The following is a 19,664-nucleotide window of genomic DNA, read 5'->3' as shown; positions in this document are numbered from 1 at the left end:
TGCCTGAGCAAAGCTCACTTATATATCTTTCCTATTTGTTCTCTAAAGAGCCCAGAACAGTCTAAATGTACTTTCCAGGCATTCTTTTATCTAGGCTGTTTACAGGACCAGACTATTTAGGGTTGATCAAGGCTTGTATCTATTTTGTGAGTCTGCTAAAAAGTTTAGTATAGAAACCTCGAAAAGGTGGAGACAAAATGGTTGCCAGACTTCCCACCAAGGGTTGAGAACATCAGGGTCATACTTTTTCAGGGGGAGGGGGAAGCTGGCTAAAAATAATATTAAATAACGAAGTTAAAGTTGGGGTCAAGACCAGTGATGTGAAAATTCACCCACACCCAAGAATCCAAGGGTCTTGCTTGCAGGTTACAGTCAGCAGGTTTGCTAGTGGCTAAGAAGGGTGTAGTAGAATCTGACTTTTTACACTTGCAATAACACAAGTAGATCTGACCTTTCAGAGAATGATGGTGCCTGACTGCAAATAAAAAGTTAAGGCAGTCAGACTACTGTCCAAAGTCTTAAATGGACTGGAAGAAGAAAGCTTGAAGGCGAGAGCTGTGAAAGATGTACCAGTTAATAGTTACCATTGGGAGTTCTCTTTGGGAATTATTTGGCTAGATAAAAATCATGCAGTCCTGACAGAATGATATTTACTCTCGGAACTGGTTTGCATTCTGACAAAACATAGCAGAAAACAGCATCCTACATATTCTTGTCAGTTCATTTATCCTTCTGGTAAATGATTTAGTTTACATTCCACATACTACTGTAAACTAACTTATTTGCACTTAAATGGGTTTAGTTGCAATGACATCTGTAGGACAAAGGTTACTCTCTTCCACTTAAAATGCTGGCATTTAACTGATTTCCACACAGATTCAGGTGGGTAGCCCTGTTGGTCAGAAGCAGCAGAACAAAGTTTGAGTCAAGTGGCACCTTTGAGACCCCCAAAGTAGTATTCAAAGTGTAAGCTTTCATGTGTGTAAAACACTTCTGTTTTGCACATGAAAGCTTACACTTTGAATAAAACTTTGTTGGTCTTAAAGGTGCCACTTGACTCATACTTTGTTCTGATCTCCAGGAAGCTACATTGTAAGTGCCGGTATGTTGTCCTATGGTTCTAAGAAAATGAAGCTGTTATATAAGCTGATTTACTTGACGGTCTTTGACTTTGCAGGATTCCATGTTACTGAAGTGGTTTTGAACAGTTACATTGTAAGCCACTTGGTGGCCAATGTGTTTAAATGTGGGGGTATACATATTGAGGAGTTGGTGTCAAAAGTGTCTTAGTGCTCTCCTTTTACAGGAAGAAAAAGAAACACTGGTGGTGTCTAATGTTCAGGGTTTACCCGTCATGTCTGAAGCTTTGGAGGATATATGCTAGTAGTGGGTAATGGTTGCTAGAGGCAGTGATAACAATGGTCCTTACAGGACCATCATAAGCTTTAGAAGCAGAAACTCATTACAGGAACTTGTTACAAGGTCCAACACTCAGTTCTTTGATCTCCCCTAAGGTATGTGTCAACATTAGCACTTCAGAGTCTACTGAGATTTATTGGAGCATGCATACAGTTCTGCATGGGAAAGAGACTTTTAGAATGCACATATAAAATCACTTCAAATGCATTTCCTATCAGTCTTCCAGCCTGTAGAAATTTCTATACCTGGGATAGTTTCCTGTAGACATTATGGATATTCATACCTAGAATTTTTTTTTCTCCCCTAAGGTGTAGATTATCGATTCCCATTAGCATCTAATACTGGTGAGTTAATGTATTTGATAAAAAAGAAAGGCTTGAGTTCAAAACTCTTATGGATGGAAGAGCTTGTGTACTGTTGTTCTTTGCCCTTTGAAATAAGATGAGACTCCCCAGTCACTTTACTTATAGGCTGAGCTTCTAGGTGAGCAGAAGCTCCAGTCCTTTATCAAATATATTCTTCCAATTAACATGCAATATTGGGGACTTCTCCTATGTCCCTTAGAAAAGGAATTATAAAGGTAGAGACATCAACTTTTCTGACAACACTTCAGCAATGATATAACTGGCAGAAATGTACTGTGTGAAGCTTTCCCCCCCAACTCTGCATCTGCTTGGTGGGAAGGGAAGAGTCTCCCCTCTTGCATATATGATCATCAATGTAGTGTATTTGGGGGGGGGGATTATGGTAAAAAACGTAGCTTTAAATTAAATACACAATAACATGAAGAGTTTAAACCTGTGATGCCTAACCCAGAGTCTTTATTATAGTTATAATAATTGATATTCTATAAAGGTGAATTATGTCCTTCAGGTGGTCAGCCATGTTGGTCTGAAGCAGTAGAACACATTTAGAGTCCAGTGGCACCTTTAAGACCAACAAAGGAATAAACCTTTGTTGGTCTTAAAGGTGCCACTGGACTCTAAAGTGGTGTGATGTATGATGGCAATCTAATTGTGGAATTCTAAACTGCAAAGAGACAATACTTATTTAAACTGTATGCATGTAGCTTGCATGGTAAAATATTTTATGTGAAGAGGGATGATTTCTCTGCCACTGAATGACATATGTTGCTTCATACATAAATCATGCTTCAAACTAGACAGGTGTCCCCAGGATAAGCAATTAAAGTGAAGTCATAGCATAGACAGTATAGTTAAGATTGAGTCTTAGAAGTAGCTCTGGTACTATTTTTCCTGATGGTTAACAGGAAAAAAAGGAAAAGGAGTAGGTCCACAAGCAATTGCATGTAACAAGACAACAACAACAAAAAAGATTCCAGACCAGTACAGTGGATAACAATTATAATGTATAGTGGAGAATCTATTATTATAAAAACATTCAATATGATAGAACATTTTCATAACAAGCTGAATTTTGTGTCCTTTAAATTTGAAGATATAATAATTAAATGTTCATCTTATATGTTGACAAATTCAGTCAATTGCTTGCACAGTAATCTTAACTCTAGAGTGAAAACACAGAAAGCAGCTGCATCTCCCTCAGTCACCTGAGAAATATGGGGTATGTGGGAAATGTAGACATCTATGAGTTTCCTATGCAGGTGCAAAAGCAGGTGAGGGGTGGTAGAGTGAAAAAGTAGTCTGTGCTGCTCTTTAAGTTGCTACTGTATTCTGTTAAAAAAGATCTGGAAAAATAATTGGAACTACCAACTACCAATACATGTGGCATCCTTTGCCAACCTCAGCTGTTTCTGGTGTCTTTCTGTCATGTCCTTATAGGTTGAATACTCTTTAGTATTCATTCTTGTTTACACTTCCCTATTTCTGTCTCCTGTATATTTCCCTTTTACATTTCAGCTCATCAGAGTTTCCTGTGCACCCCCACTGGTCTCTTCAGCTAGCTTATATTTTTCTCTCTGTTTGGAATAGTTTGTGATAGCTTTTAGTATTTCACCTTTAAGAATCTCCCGTTCCTCTGTACCATTACTCTTCATTAACCATCCTTGTTGCAGTGGCATTATATGTATCTTCCTGAGAGGTCATCTAGCTGCTACTGATATATTCAAAATAACTTCACAGCAATTCTAATTTCCCATAGAATCTGGTACCACTGAGTTACATTAAAGAAATTCTGTCACATAAAAAACACAAAACCCGGAAACTTTTAGTACAAATTTCCGGATTCACTTACTGTAACGTACATTGGCCCTTAACATTTTATCCCAGTGATTTTTAGGCTAGGTGTATTCAGTCATATTCAAAGGATGGTTTAATTTGGAAAATGTTTTCTTTCTGAAGTCATTGTTTTCAAAAGCTCTCTTGGTTCTCTTAATATATTATGTATAGGGTTGTCCGTAGGCATGGCAATAAATATACTACCCCCCCTTAGTAGAGGCTGAATGTGTAGAAATAGGCAGGTTAAGCTTTTCATGGTCTGTAGGTAAATAACACTCCATTAAGACTCTATTAAATTTTTCTCCGAGCATCTGGCAACCCTAATTATAAATTAACCAAAAAGGCACTCTAAAAACTGCTAACTTGAAAACATTGAAAAGGTGGAGTATATTCATACCAAACTACTTAAAGCTCTCAGTATGTTTTATAAGTGCACAGTGAACATTACATTTTTATGTCCTGCCTCTGTTATACAACTTGCAACATAATCTCTTGCATGTTTACTCAGAAGTAAGTCCCAGTGTATTCAGTAGGGTTTCCTTCCAGGCAAGAGAAAGAGTTGCTTTTTATACCCCACTTTTTTCTACCCTAAGGAGTCTTAAAGTGGCTTACAATCGTCTTCTGTTGCCTTCTCCAGAAAGATTTTGTTAGTTGTATAAGGCAGTACATTCCTGCACACCTTTGGAAATTACTTTTGGAAATGGCTTAAACTGGAGGCCTTTGGCTGTATTGCTCTTCTCTGAATCTTTGAGGCAGAATTTGGTGCCTTTTAGAGTTATGGGGCCAATGGCAAACATTTTGGTGGCTACGTATGAGTTACTTTACACTAGTTTGGGTGGTCTAGTTTTTATTTATTTATTAACAATTGGTGACTTTTTAGTATTCTATGTTTTGCTCTGTTAGCTGCCTCATGCTGTGAAATAATTGGTGTATACACATATTTCATTCTTTAAAGCCCTTGTTTTTCAGGAACTTCACTTTTTCTGCTCCTTCTGTGTGGCATAATATGCTAGGGTTGCCAGGTCTTACCTTTGTCCCAGCAGGGGGCTCCAGCCTGGCTCCTGGGGTCTTCTGTCATGCACGTGAAGCATGTGTGCCATGATGACATCTACCGGAAGTAAAAAAACCCTCTATGATCACCATAGGGTTTTTACTCAAATCCTAGGGCGTCCCCTGCACGATGTGCCCGGTGTGATGACATCACCGGTCAATGGCTGCAATGGGGCTCTTTGGCTCGGGGCTCCCCCCATCAGCCAGCTGGCCAGCAACAGATTGGGGGCCCCGAAAGCAGGAAAACCCCGGCCCTCATCAGGGGATGGCAACCCTATAATATGCTGGTATCAATCATTTGTACTACATTCAGACATTTCGCACTAGGACTTCCCTGTTCCTTGTTTTCAATCCTTTAATGACATTCTCCATTCCACTTTTCTCCATTACCAACTCTCCCATTTGTTGCCAGACTGTTCTCTTTATTACTATGTAAAACATTCATCACAGCTCCACAGTGGTGTTTCATACATTTCTTTGATATCATTGAGTTGTGAGAGCAGTTCCACTGTTAACGCACCTTGGACAAAATAGAATGCTCTCTCAGAAAGCAGTTTTGGGAAAGCAGGAAGTGGGCATGTGATTTAAATAAGATTTTAAATGGAAAAAAGTTTAGGTAACATGGTTACTATGCATTATAGCAAGTCTAATAAAGATTGTGTCCAGTGGCACCTTTAAGACAATAAAGTTTTATTCATGGTATAAGTTCTTGTGTGCAAGCATACTTCCTCAGATACAGTGGAACAGAACCTCCTCAACCATTACATATAGGGGTGGGGGTTGTTGTCAGGCAGGGCCATTTAAAGTCAAGATGCATAAGTACTGGGGTGATTATAGCTGAGGTTGGATGGAAGAAAGTTCTGTGAATGGCAGTAAATTAGCATACAAATACAAGAGTTAAAAACAGATGTGGGAAACTGGTTTGAGTCCTTTGGCACCTATAAGAGAAATAAAGTTCAATTCTAGGTACAAGTGGGAACTGAGAGACTTAGTATGTACACTCCTTCAGATACATTGAAACAGATCTCCTCAAATATTACATATAGGTATGGGAGGCTAGTTGCCATGAAGAACTAATCAGAGTCAAGATGCCTAAGTAACTGAGCAATAAATACAGCTAAGATTGGAATAACACACTAGGTAACATGTAAGTAGCAGTTAAGATAAGATATGTAAGTAGCAGTTAAGTTGGTATACAGTTAATAAAAGAGCCAGGTTGGTGTAGTGGTTAAGAGCACGGACTCTAATCTGGGAGAACCGGGTTTGATTCCTCACTCCTCCACTTGCACCTGGCTGGATGACCTTGGGCAAGCCATAGCTCTGGTACAGCTGTTCTTGAAAAAGAGCAGTTTCTGTCAGAGCTCTCTCAGCTTCACCTACCTCACAGGGTGTCTGTTGTGGGAAGAGGAAGGGAAAGGAGTTTGTAAGCCACTCTGAGACTCCCTTGGGTAGTGAAGGGTGGGGTATAAATCCAATATCATCATCATCATCTTCTCCTCCTCCTCCTCAGATGTGGGAACTAAGTTTGAGTCCAGTGGCACCTTTAAGACCAGCAAAGTTTGATTTCTGGGTATAAGTGAGAACTGAGTGACTTAGCATATATAATGAGATAAGAACCTGGTATCTGTGTAAACTCCTGGGGGTTCCATTGTTCTGAGTGTTATAATAACTTGTAATTCAGCAGTCTCCCATTCCCCCCTGTTTCTGAAGTTCCTTTGCAATAAAACAGCTACTTTGAGGTCCCCCTCCCATTGAGTGTCCTGGAAGGTTTCTCAGCCTTGTGTAGGGTTTGAACTGTTTGTCCTATGTAGAGAACTAAAGGGGCATTATTGGCATTTAATGGCATACACAATAATGGAAGATGAGCAAGTGAATAAGCCCTAGATGGTGTAGTTGATGTTGTTAGGTCCAGTGACTGAGTTGTCTGGGTTTATATGGCAGCTAATAAAACCAGCTATCAGATACTATGCATGCTGTTCTCACTTTTAGAATTTAAGTTAATGTGGAAAGTGCTTTTTAAGATGAGTTCATTATGTGTTGGGCCTATTGTGGTATTATGTCCTGAGATGTCCTACTTTTAACGGCTTTTTTTCTGTTTGCACCCATTTTGTTGCTGTGTGTGGATGGAGGGAAGACATATGTAGTTTCCTGAGGGGTGAACCTCAAAATAAATTAGAATTCAGGTTATCACTCTGTTAACATATACTATTGGGTGCTATAGCTAGCTTATTGCTGAATCCATCATCTCCTCCTTCCAGTTCTTACATTAGAAGAGTATCTTGGATTGATACACACTAGATATGAACCATTCCCAAAGATACATGATGGGTGGTTTTTCAGACAAAATGATATTTTTGTCAAAATTGTGCATTAATTTTATGGTAGGAAAATTACCTATTTGAATGGGCATTTCAAGATTTTAGAATGGCACATTCTCAGGGTTTTTTTGTATATATATATGATGTATGTCATATCTTCATTCATGCTACTGACTTCCATTAGAATCTTAAGGGCTCAATTCAAATGCCACACCAACAGACGACATGCTGAGAGTGGGTTAAACTGCTCCGGTTCTGACCGGATTATATTTGATCTGGATAATCGTGATCACACTTACCTCCCTTATCCTGCTCCCCGACGTCTACACTACCCACGCGCAGGAACGTGTGTTGGCAGGTTTTTATTGTTTCTCAATTTGTGCATGTGCATAGGCGCTCATCTATAGAATGGGGGGGGGACTACCATGGCGCATGCGCAGAACCACCAGGGTGAATCAATCCAACCCTCCAACAAAAGACTTCCCTTTAAACGTTTGACCCGAAAATGGCCTCCATGAGAATAAAAAGAGAATTCTCAGTAAAACGTTCATCTTAATAGTAGCTATTCTTCCCATAAAAGATAATTTAAATTGATTCCATTTTCCAAGTCTTTTTTAAATAAAGCTCAAGAGTTTACTATAGTTACCCTTAAACAATAAGCTGCATCTATTTGTTAAGAGTATACCTAAGTACTTTTTTTCTGTACTTCAATACCGGATTTTTCTTGTAATTGTTGGATCTGTTCTTGCATACAATTCTTTGTCAGCATTTTTGTCTTCCTGAAGTTAATTCTCAACCCTGCCACTTGTCCATATTCCCTTAGAGAATCCAAAAGTCAAGTAATAGAAAAAAGTGGGTCTTTCAAAATAAATACCAAATCATCTGCAAAGGCTTGCAATTTATATTCTTCTCCTTTTAACTTAAGTCTTTTAATGTGACAATCTTCTCTCAACATATCATTTAGGGTTTCAAGAGCAAAAATAAAAAGTAATGGAGATAATGGGCATCCTTGTCTGGTTCCTTTTTGTATTTCAATCTTCTGCGAGATATCCCCATTTACCATCACATTAGCACTAACATCTTAAAATCTTCCACCACTGTTGATATGGTTCTATCAGAGCTGACATGGTATTTAGGAGTAGGGATTTTGTACTGTTTTAATCTGGTTTTATCTGTGTTGTATTTTACACTGTTGTTACCCGCCTTGAGCCTGCCCACGGGGAGGGTGGGACATAAATCCAAATAAATAAAAATAAGCATGGTAATCCAAATGAGGTGTTGGTAATATATTTTCTCTCCTTTGTAGCAGCATGCACCTGGGTCCTTTCACACCTGCTTGAAGATATTGGACAGTCTCCAAACCAATTCCGGTAGCTCTGTTCTTTCCATCTGCTCAGATTGCCAACATCAACAACAAAGTAATTAATTCAAGAAGTGTCCTTCCTCTGCTTCTCCTCCTTATGCTGCACACCACTTGAAAGCAGAGGAAACTAAAAGAATGTAGTTGGCAAATGCACTGAGAAGTCAAAAAAACTTGTAAAGGTTGGAGCAACTAGACACACAACAAGTACTTTATAGATACAGAAATAGGTTCTCTTGGTGCCACCAGGAAGCTTAAATGAAACACTCAGTAAACTATGTAGCCTATGCTGGCATGTGAATTGGTCTGATTTACTATTTTTGAATCGGTTATTAACATTTTATTAACAAGATGATGAACCAACCAAATCCTTATAAAAATGATATGACAAAGTACAACCTCCATTAAATGATTTCCATGCTTCAAACAAACTACAATATAGAAACCAGCTTTAGTTTTTGTGGTTTCCATGGTTGATGCAAAAGGAACCTGGAAGAAGTAAAACAGTTTGTTTTTAACGAAGTAGACATATTAGGATGTACCATGTAGGTAGCATCCTCTGCGCTGCTTAGCATTTGTCCTAAAGCATGCACCACTGCAATGATATTTGGACGTGCTCTGTTAATATGGATTACTCTCGCTGTAGTGTGCAAGGATGGGGGGTTATGGGAAAATGGCTTGCCAGCTGTGTAAGATCCTAGTGGCTGAGCTGTTGTTTCCCTTCTGTTGCAGGTGATCAAAGCTTGGGCACACTCAGAGGTTGTGAACCATTTGGCAAGAACCAACAAGCTTGTGGACTATGGATTTTTGCCCTTGATAGAACACTCCAGTGGATCCCAGGCTGGCTCAGGGTGGTTAGTTTAAAATGGTATTGTTGTAAGCCTTTTGGGGAACCTATTGGAGACAAAAGCATGATAATACATTTCTTAAATATATGAAAAACCATTCCATGACAGCTTTGAAGTGAGGCCTTCAGTTGAGGGAAGTAATAAGCCTATTGGAATTAATCTGCGATTTTAAAAACATGAGTGAGCCCTTAAAAGCTTCACAGTGTACTCCTAAGCAGAACTATACAATTCTGAGTTCATTGAAGTCAATAGACTTAGAAGGTGTAACTCTGTTTTGGGATTGCACTGTCAATGTAAAAAAATCACGTGACTTGAAAAAGATTACCTGACATATGTCAAAGCTCTGAGTAATGGTCAGGGTTGTAACAGATTTTTTACTAAAGGCACATGTTCTTAATCATTTCACTGGTTTGTGTTTGGTTTGACTTCTCTCACAAAATAAATTACTGACCTGAATGTTTACTGACTCAAAGGAAAAGCAATTAAGATGATTAGGGTTTCAACAAATAGTTTTGTGGAAAAACGTGTACATGTGTGATACAGGAAGTAGGGTGTGTATATACTGTGAGAAGCTTTTTCAAACCTCTTACATTTTTTGTATAGTATTGAATGTTTGCACTCTACTTCCCTTTCCCTTCTGTAGCATGATGAATCTGATGAAAAGAAGGGTATGTAGTAGTTGTATTGCACTGTCAGTTTGTAAATTGAGAGAAAGGCAGAACTCTTAAATTTAATTCTGTACCATGTATAAATAATGTAAATCCAAACGTACACTTACGTAACAAATTTTCATATTCTGCTTTTGCTAGTTTAGAAAAAAAGATGTGGGGCAGGGCACTAAGCCCCTCCTCCTGACTGCTCCCTAGATTAGAGTAGGAAATCTAACCTGTCAAAAAAGATAGAACAGTTTAAAATAATAGTCAATAGTGGTTTGAATACATGAATCTACCTTATACCAAATCAGACCAAGACCATCAGTCCATGTCCATCAGTATTGTATACTCTGACAGCAGCTCTCCAGGATTTCAAGCAGAAGTTTGCCACATCACATGCTATCATCCTTTTAACTGCTCTGCCACTGAGTCATAGCCCCTTCCCATAGAGTAACTTGACCATTGTCAAGTGATAAGTGGTCAGTTCACCTGTCAATTTTTGGCCAGTCAGTTAAGCAGTGGCCAACCTGTATAGGATTAACCCACTCAGCCCAGTCCAGGGATAAGAGGGGATCCAGTATTTCAGCACATTAAACAACAATCCACGAGACAGTCTATACTATCTCTGGTCTTCACAACAATTTGCCACCAGAATCTCTTCAAGTAGTCCCCCCCCCCAACCTGAGAGTAGAGATTCCTATTAACAATTTTTATTGTAGAATGCAAAACAGTAAAATTACATAACAACATAGTTCATTTTATATTTTTGAATGTACAAAAATGCAATTGATAAAAAGCATAGGTTAGATACATTGTTTAACTTAACAACAATTTGATTTTTAACAATAGTGCAATTTCAATAAAAGGTAAATCTTAGATCCTGTTATAAGTATAACACAGAGTACTATGGAGTGTCATGGGTGGGAGGTATCCTTAACGCCAAGTCAGATGGGGATATATCTATAATGAGATCAGATGTATTGTACGCCCTGAGGAAGATTAAGAGTCAAAGCCATCTCTGTAGTTGTTTCCATTCTGGTGAGATGAATTCATGATGTGATAAGAATTCTAGTACTGGGAACCATTTGCTATCAAAGTTTGTTTTGGCCGGTTTCAAAAGGGATCTGTTTATTTTATCGGTGATGTTGTCCATCAGGTAGGTTTCCCACAGTTTTCTGAACCATAATTTCAGGTTGGGAGGGTAGGGTTCTCGCCAGCAGGAGGCAATGGCGGTTTTTGCTGTAGGCACCATAATGTCAATAGTTGGTTTGGAGTGATGTGTAGCCAGATGATCTGGCCAGTGGTCAAGAAATAGAGCTTCAGGAGTGAGGGGGAGTGTGACCCCTGTTGTGAGTTGGATATGATGTAAGACTAGTTCCTAAAAAGCCTTTATCTCATCGCACCCCCACTAGCAATGTGCATAAGTTCTCTGTTGTTGGCACCCTTTCCAGCAGTAGGGTGGTTTTGTAGGGCACATATGGGAGAGTTGTCGGGGTGTGAGGTACCACCTGGTCATAATTTTGAGGATTTGATGTTCCATTGAGATAATAGGTGATGTAAACATCTGGGATTCCCAGAGTTCAGACCATATGGTATCATCCAAGGGGAGAGCACAGTCCTTTTGCCAAGTTAGTTGGTAGGGTAGGAGACCCGGCGATGTTTCTCTAATTAATAATTGATAAAGGGCAGAGATCAGACCACGGTTACATGATTCAAAAAGTTTTATAATGAGTTCCAGATCCGTGTGTGGTGTCTTCAGGAGAGTAAGTAATTTATGTTGATTACATGTGTGTTATAGCTGTAGATAAACATACTATGGAATTGGTTGGCCTATTTTTGTTTCCAGTTCTGATTTCTGCAAAATATATTTTGGTAGGATAAACGAACGTATAAGGTTGAAACGTTCCATCCAGGAGATATTAAGTTTGTTCCAGTTTTGGATTTTGAGTTTTAGTTCTGAGTGCATGCTCTGATGGTTTAAGGAGATGATTTTGGTGAGATCTATAGGTAGCTTAATTCCCAGATAGGTAATATATGTAGATGTCCAGCTAAATTTATGGGTTTTTTGTAAATCAGAAATCTCTTCCTTAGGAACGTGTATTGGAAGGACATAAGATTTGGAATTGTTGATGTGCAGACCCGAGAAATGGCTGAAGGAGTCTAGTGTATTAAGAAGTGCTGGGAAAGAGGCCTTAGGGTTGGTCATATATAGCATCATGTCATCAGCAAACAGAGAAATTTTGAATTCTGCATCCCTAATTTTTATTCCAGAAATTTGTGGGTTAGTTCTGATTGCTTGTGCTAGGGGTTCTACAGCAAGCGCAAAAAGCAGTGGGGACAATGGACACCCCTGCCTTGTGCCCCTATGTAGTCCAACTGTGTCTGAGAGATTTCCATTTATTTTCAGTTTGGTGGTAGGTTGAGCATAGAGAGATTTGAGTGCAGTGATAAATCTGGGACCAAAGCCCATTTCTTGGAGCATGTGAAACAAATATGGGAATTCTAGAGTATCGAAGGCTTTTTCGACATCAAGGGAAAGGAAGGTTGAGGACACTTTAGATGATTTGCAATGTTGAAGGAGGTGGAGAGTTTTAAACGTATTATCCGTTAAATCTCTTTGAGGGATGAAACCTGCCTGATCTGGGTGGATGTATCTTGGGATAATGTTGTTAAGGCGTTTTGCTAGCATAAATGTGAATATTTTAAGATCCTGATTTAATAAGGATATAGGCCTGTACGATGCTGGGTAAAGAGGGTCTCTGTCTTTTTTATGTAAAACCACTGTTGTTGCCTGTTTCCATGAGTGTGGTAGGTCGCCTGTTTCTAGTATGTGGTTGCATGTTGTAAGTAGTGGGTCTATTATTATGGGTGCAAAGCATTTGTGGAATTCAGATGGAAAACCATCTGTTCCCGGTGATTTGTGTAATTTGAGCATTTTGATAGTGTCCAGTACTTCTTGTTTTGTAAACGGTGTATCCATATAGGATCTATGTGTATCATCAAGTACAGTGTGTATAGGGAAATTTGTGCGGAATTGAGGCATGGATTCAGTTTGGGTTGTCTGTGCCTTATATAAATTTGTGTAGTATTTTGTGAACACTTCACTGATTAAATTTGAATCAGTTATGGTGTTTCCACTGGGGGTGTTTATTGCTTTTATAAATTTTGAAAATTTTTGTTCTTTTATTTTGTGGGATAGCAGTTTTAAAGTGCGGGGTGTTTTCTGCCAGTACTTTTGTTTTGTGTAGACCAGTTGTTTTCTAATATTGGTTGTTTCTAATGCTTTTAGGTTTTTGCGCTCAAGTAAAAGTTTTTTGTATATCTTTTTGGAGCCTTCCTCTTTAAAAATACAGTCCAATGTCTTAATTTTGTCTTTAATGTCAATTTCTAGTTGTCTCTCTCTCTTTTTTAGAAAGGAGGCTTTTGAGATGAGAATGCCTCACATGACTGGTTTCATAGCATCCCATCTGATTGAGGGAAAAAGCTCTATTTGGTCATTTTCGGAAAAATAAAGTTTAAGTTCCTGTTCAATTTCCGCTCTGATTGTGGGGTTTTCTAATAAGGAGATATTAAGTGACCAGAACTTGCTTTGTGATTTATTTTCCATGGTTTGGATTTTACATCCCAGCCAGGCGTGGTCTTACCAATGAGATGGGTTGATGGATGCTGATAAGAACCGATTAGTGAGGGAAGAGGAGGTTAAAATAAAATCTATTCTAGTATGGGTGTTGTGTCTGGCTGAGTAATATGTGTAGTCTTTTTCAGAGTTATGTAGTAAGCGCCAGATGTCTACTAGATCATGTTCCTTAATGATGTTTTTCAATTTTGTGAGTGCTTTTTGGGGGCCTGAGAGTAGAGATTCAACCTCTCAGTTGGCATCTGGGACGTAAAACTTTAGCAACTTTAACCAGAGATGCACACTATTTAATCTCACAAAGGTAGCTCTGTGTGGTCAGCGTTAGACACGAGATTTAGCCTTGGAGTTCAAGTACAGCATCAGAGACAATTACAAATATGATTGAACTTTATTCAGTACAAAGCATAGCAAACAGACTACTAGAGGGTACAAATGGCTATTTGTCCTTACTACACATTTAAGCGGATTCATAGTTACCCAATTGTTTCAATAGTCCAAACTAGTCCGTGGAATAACAGTCCAAGTAGGCGCCAAGGAATTTTGAAGAGAAATCCCATCTTGCACAAGCATGTAGTCCAGATCTGTTCAGAGATACAGATCCACAGTAACAAAAAGTTGGCAGCTGGCAAGCAGTCACAACGAAACTCTTTGTTTCAAAAGTCAGGTTCCCAGGAGTAAACGAGCCAGAGATGCAAGAGAGCCTTTCCATAGGGAACCACAGAATTATACCCCAATCCCAGTCATAATTAGCTGTGGCCATCAGCCAATCACGAGTGGCAGGGTGTGTGCCCAATTGCTGGTTGCCATGGTTGCCAACATCAGGTGTGTGTGAGAATTGGCTAGGAGTTTAGAGGCCCTGCCTGCAGTCAGGTGACCCAAGCTCCAGCTTCACCATTGTGTACGTGACATGCTCCATGTGAGCCTTAAAGCAGGAGCCTTGAAGTCTGGCTCTCCACTTAGAGGTGTTAAAGAATGTGTGGTTTTATGGCATGGCTATTAGGTAGTTCAGGCCATTTGGTCTCACACTAGACCATTTGGGGCCTGCAACAGGAAACAGACACAGAATGTCATCACAGGAGAAGGCATGAGAATCTAGAAAGCAATATTTCTATACAAACCCTAACTTCTTTTGTGTCAGAGAGAACACTATTTCATGCCTGCCTTCATGAGGACTAGAAAATTGGCTTTTTGAAAATGAAAACAGATTCTGAGTGAGTGGAGTTTTATGGTGGTGGAGGAAGAAAGTGACACTAAGTTGCTGTAGGGTTTTTTTGCACAGTATCAAATTCTGTGCTGTTTCTGTGACTGCAGACACTTGTGGACTACAATAATTACTAAAAAAAACCCTACTTTGAGTACAAATGCATCAGTTTGTACAATGCAGAAATTCACAGGTGATCGCCACTTGTACAGTATTCCCAAATTACTCATACTGGTGAATGGCCAAAGGAATGATTCTACTAGCACACTTACAGATGCCTCACTACTAAAACAACCTGATTTTAGGCAGCTGCTTTTAAATAGTATATTGTTTGATCCCTTTGGGCATTGTCTCTCACAGAACACTGTATGCTAAAGCTATGTGTGACCCATGCAGAGGCACCTGCTGGCACTTGACGAGCGCATCATAATTGTGTTTAGTAAAAATTAACTTAGACGATTTGTATGCTGTCCTTTGAGAGACTTGCTCAAAAATTGTCACCACAGTTGCTTTGCTGACTTTGCAGTTGTCAAACTAAAGTACCAGCACAGATTCAGAGGAAAAAAGATGAATTTTTGGAAACTTAACACTGATATCCCACTTCTAAATGTAGTATAAAGAGATATTATGCTTTATTAAAAATGCATGGCTACTTAGATGGGATATATTTTAATGACTTCAGAACTGCAGGTAAAGTATTGAGAGAAATCCTCATGTTTAACAGTTGAGAAATGTGTACATGACTAATAAGCAGGTATTTAGGGCAGATAGGAATGCAGCCACACTCTAAATCATGTTTCAAAACTCAAAAAACATGATCTGTCAAATGTTACTCAGCCAACATGGGATTTTACACATGGCAAAATTGTAGAATTGCACTGCCGAGTAAAAATTGATAAGACGCTCATTATGCTCCAGTACACTTACCCTGAGAGACAGTATTCACCCATTACTTTTATCATTATGTCATCTTAGCTGTGACAGGCCATGTCCAGACTTCTAATTATTTATATAGCACTTTTCTCATTCATGGCTACTTATCACACTGTTCTCCCATTCTCTACCTTATCCTTAACAAACATGTGAGGTGGGTTAGCCTGAGAAAGTGTGATGGGACCAAGGTTACCTGCCAAGCTTCCATGGCAGAGCTGGGACTTGAACATGGCCCTAGTTCAACCAGGCCCTAGTCCAACATTCTAACCACTATGTAACATTAATGTCAAAATGACATTAAATAGCAATACTGCAGGACAGAATAACAATGATTTTTATTCTTGTTCGAAGATATTGATTTTAGGCCTAGTACCAGTGGCCACATTTGTTCACTCTCAATGGACACGTGGAGGCACTCTAGGATGCACCCCAAACTCTGTGGTTAAACCCCAGAGCAAATACTAGTGTCACTCCCAACATAATACTGGCAATTTTGGCTTGGTGTTACAGGTGACATTGCATGCCAGCATGCTCTCCCCCACCTTGTGTGAAGTGCTGGTGGGGGCTGGGAGAAATTCCTGGAATATGTCCCTCTAGCACATATACATTAGAAAATACTTGCACTGAGTCATAGCCTGCCAACACGCCAGCCAGGAATTCTGCTACAGTTGCCAGTCTCCAGGTGGTGGCTAGAGATCTCCTGGAATTACAACTAGCCTCCTGGTTACAGAGATCAGTTTCCTTGGAGAAAATGGCAGCTTTGGAAGATGGACTTTGGGCAGTGAGCTCTATGGCATTATACCCCACTGAGGTCCCTCACCACCCCAAACCCTGCCCTCCTCAAGTTCCACCCCCAAAATCTACAGGTGTTTTCCAGCTCAGAGTTCTCTTTCTAGTAAGGCAGAGTTTTTCGAATAGGTCTTCAAAGAACAGTTGAGCTGGAGCTTTCCATGCCCTAGTGCTGATGTTCTATAACTTAATAAAGCTAAATATGGATCAGCACCAGTCTCATCTCATGTGCTTTACTGAGTAATGTCTTAACAAATTGTACTCTTATTTTCTATGAGTGTGAGTATCTGTGGTTCAAGCTGATGTGTTGAAACTCATACACTGATATGAAAAATCGAGGATCATTGTTTGTCCAAACAGTCTTTCAGACAAACACAGGCTTGGTTTTTCCAGTGCTCAGGAAGGCCATGGTATCTTATAGTAAAGTTCAGCCCATCAGTTGAGATCTGCCTCACAAGCCCTGCTGTCTGTGCAGCTGCCTTCAGAGGTGAGGCAGGTGGTGACTAAAGGCAGAGCATTTTCTATGGTGGCACCTCGCCTTTGGAATGCCCTCCCCCTTGAGGCTTGTCTGGCACCTACTTTACTTTTAGGTGCCAGGCTAAAATACATATTTTTACCCAGGCTTTTGATTATGGTTTTTTATCTTACCTGCTTGAAGAAATATTCTAAATAAATAAAGGTATCTCTGGATAATAAGTAGTTCACATTTAGGACACACTGCTTCCAAGTGTATACAAAAATACCTCTGCTCACTTCTGTCCATGCTCTATATTACCAGAATGAGTTGTTTCTAGGGCACAGTAGATCCTTGCACCAGTTTTTTTATATCATGGTTCATTTTCAGCCAGAAGAAAACATTTCTGGCTCTCTTTTTACTATTTTCAGTCATGCAGACTTTCTGTCGTGTCCCTTAGCATACTTTTTGCATGCCACAACAAGATATATCCAGCACAGAAAGTTCTTCCTGAAAGTGATTACATAGTGCTGGTATATGATGTCTAGGCCAACCAACTGTAATAACGTCTATTATTTTTTTGCCAAAGTCTGTTAATTTGCTGCTCAATCCCTGTCATAAGTTTGAACCTTACCTACCATTCTAATGAATTTGAAAAAGTGCTCATTCCTTGAATAAAACTTTGTTGGTCTTAAAGGTGCCGGTAGACTCTAAATTTGTTCTAAGGTCTTTACCTGGTATTGCTTTCTTGTATGAAAAAATTCTCAAAAGGCTCATTTTTACTTGGCATACAATGATAAACAAGAGTGAAGAGCATTGTATCATATTTGGAATTCTCATCTGAAGTTAGTGAAAAGATATTAAACAAATCATCAGCTTGGGGCCCTGCAAAGTTCAAAAATAGGGTTACCTTCCTCTTTGGTATAATGTACCCCTGTATCTCACCAACTATCTGCCAAATCTTTAGGTCCCCTCAGTGACTGAGTTGCCCTACAGTAGCGTGTATGTCTTCTCTATTGATATAAATTTGAAACTGTCCCACCCTTCATTTAGATATTGGTTTAGGCTTTAGACTCAGTACAGGGACTTGAGGGAAAGACAGGAGCTGTTCTGTTGTGAAAAGGCACTTGAGGCAGATTAACCCTTATGAAATGGCACTTGAGGTAGAGTAACTTTAAAAACAGAATAAAGATTTTATTAAACAGGCAGGGAATATATGTATAATAGAGGTAGTCAAGGTTTTGAGATTACTGAAGTTAAAACTTTCTAATATATACAGAATTTAAAGAACATTCGAGAGTGTATTTGTAGTTTCAAGGTTTTTGAGTTCTTTCTTTGAGAGGGAGGTAGTTTGTTTTGTATATTTCAGTACTAACACAGTTCTTATTAACGTTTCTTCTAATGTTTGCCTATAGTTCCTAGATTTCTTCCTTCAGAGTTCTAGGTTTTCCCTTTTGATATTACAGCTTTTCAGTAACTCCTGAGGTGTCTTCTTCTCAGCCCCTTTCACTGGCAAGAAGTTATTCTCCTTGTCCCTAGGAAGCAATAACTCCTTTTAATATTTTGTTTTTATGGGAGTTCTCTCTTAACTAGACAGACCTTCTGCCAAATTCTTCTCTTTTGTCTGTATAAGGCTGTTCTGTAGCTTTCCTGACTGAGAATCTAAATTCTCCCTCAGAGCAGTTTTAATATATTTAAGACAATGGGGGTTCTCTTCTCTCTGCAGAAGTACTTTTCTGACTATTGCCTGTCAGAAAACACTGACTCCCAAATGTCTCTTCCCTCAGAAGCCAAACCCTCTGGCCACTGACCAAGACTAAATCACGAAAGAACCTAGCAGCCAGTCACATAAGCTCTTCTCTCCAGGGAGGATTAACTCATGAACTCCCTGACTCTCTGACATAAGCACGCTTTTTAAAACTCTGCTTTTCTTTTCTTTTCTTTTCTTTTCTTTTCCACAGCTCGCTTTGATGAACAAGTCAAACTGCTATCTGAATCTTTCCAATTGCCTGCAGCATGATTTGAGAGATTCAGTGTATCTGGGATTCTAAGATGCTTTATCCTGCTTCTTGTTTACTCTTTCCAACTTCACAACCACTTGGTAAATATAAATCCACTCCTTATACCATGTGGTATTCTCTGGTTGCTAAATAATTCCAGAATCTTTATTCTATAATTAACACTTTATTGACACTATTAACTAGAGGACTCGATTTGTAGAGAACATTTCTGTCTTCTCCCTTGAGGCTCCTCTGCCTGATAACCAGACTGCTCTGTTAGTCTGTGTTTGGTTATTCTTTCCCACCCATCTCTTAAAGCTTATCACTGAGGCTTACGGTAGCCAGACCCTCACTGGGGTGGGGAAACCCCTGCTTTTGTGGAGTGCTTCCTGGCTTCTGGCCAGCTGGCTGGCAAGGGGGAAGTACTAAGTGTGTGAAAGAAAAGAGGGCCCATAGGTACTCCCAGGGTTAGATTAAGGCTAACAGATGCCCCAAGCGTAGCCCAACTATGGTGCCCCTTGGCCCTTCCATTGCTTAACCAACAAGACATTAAGACTCAATAAGTGCTGAAGATGAAATAAGAGATTAAAAGTACAGTTTTCTTCCAGGCCATCCCCCAGGACAGACCCCATGACTATATTAAATATAAACTTTATGAACTTATTTATTTAACACTATTAATAAGCAATATAAACAAGTTATTTACTTATAATAGGGCAACAGAAAAAATGTAAATTTTCAACACTTTTTAATGCATTTTTAAAATAAAATTGTTATAAGGAAAAAATGCAAATATAAAAATGT

At 39.3% G+C, this 19,664-nt stretch overlaps 1 protein-coding gene across 1 annotated transcript in view; it reads left to right on the top strand.

Moving 5' to 3' along the window:
• The window catches only part of TMPRSS2 (transmembrane protease, serine 2), a 59,659-nt gene that overhangs the window by 1,019 nt on the left and 38,976 nt on the right, over positions 1-19,664 (top strand). The window lies entirely within an intron of this gene.

This window comes from Gekko japonicus, unplaced genomic scaffold (assembly GCF_001447785.1).
Source record: "Gekko japonicus isolate JY-2015 unplaced genomic scaffold, Gekko_japonicus_V1.1 scaffold803, whole genome shotgun sequence".
Lineage (NCBI taxonomy): Eukaryota > Metazoa > Chordata > Lepidosauria > Squamata > Gekkonidae > Gekko > Gekko japonicus.
The sequence above is the reverse complement of the archived record's forward strand: the minus strand, read 5'-3'. Positions and strand labels throughout refer to the sequence as shown.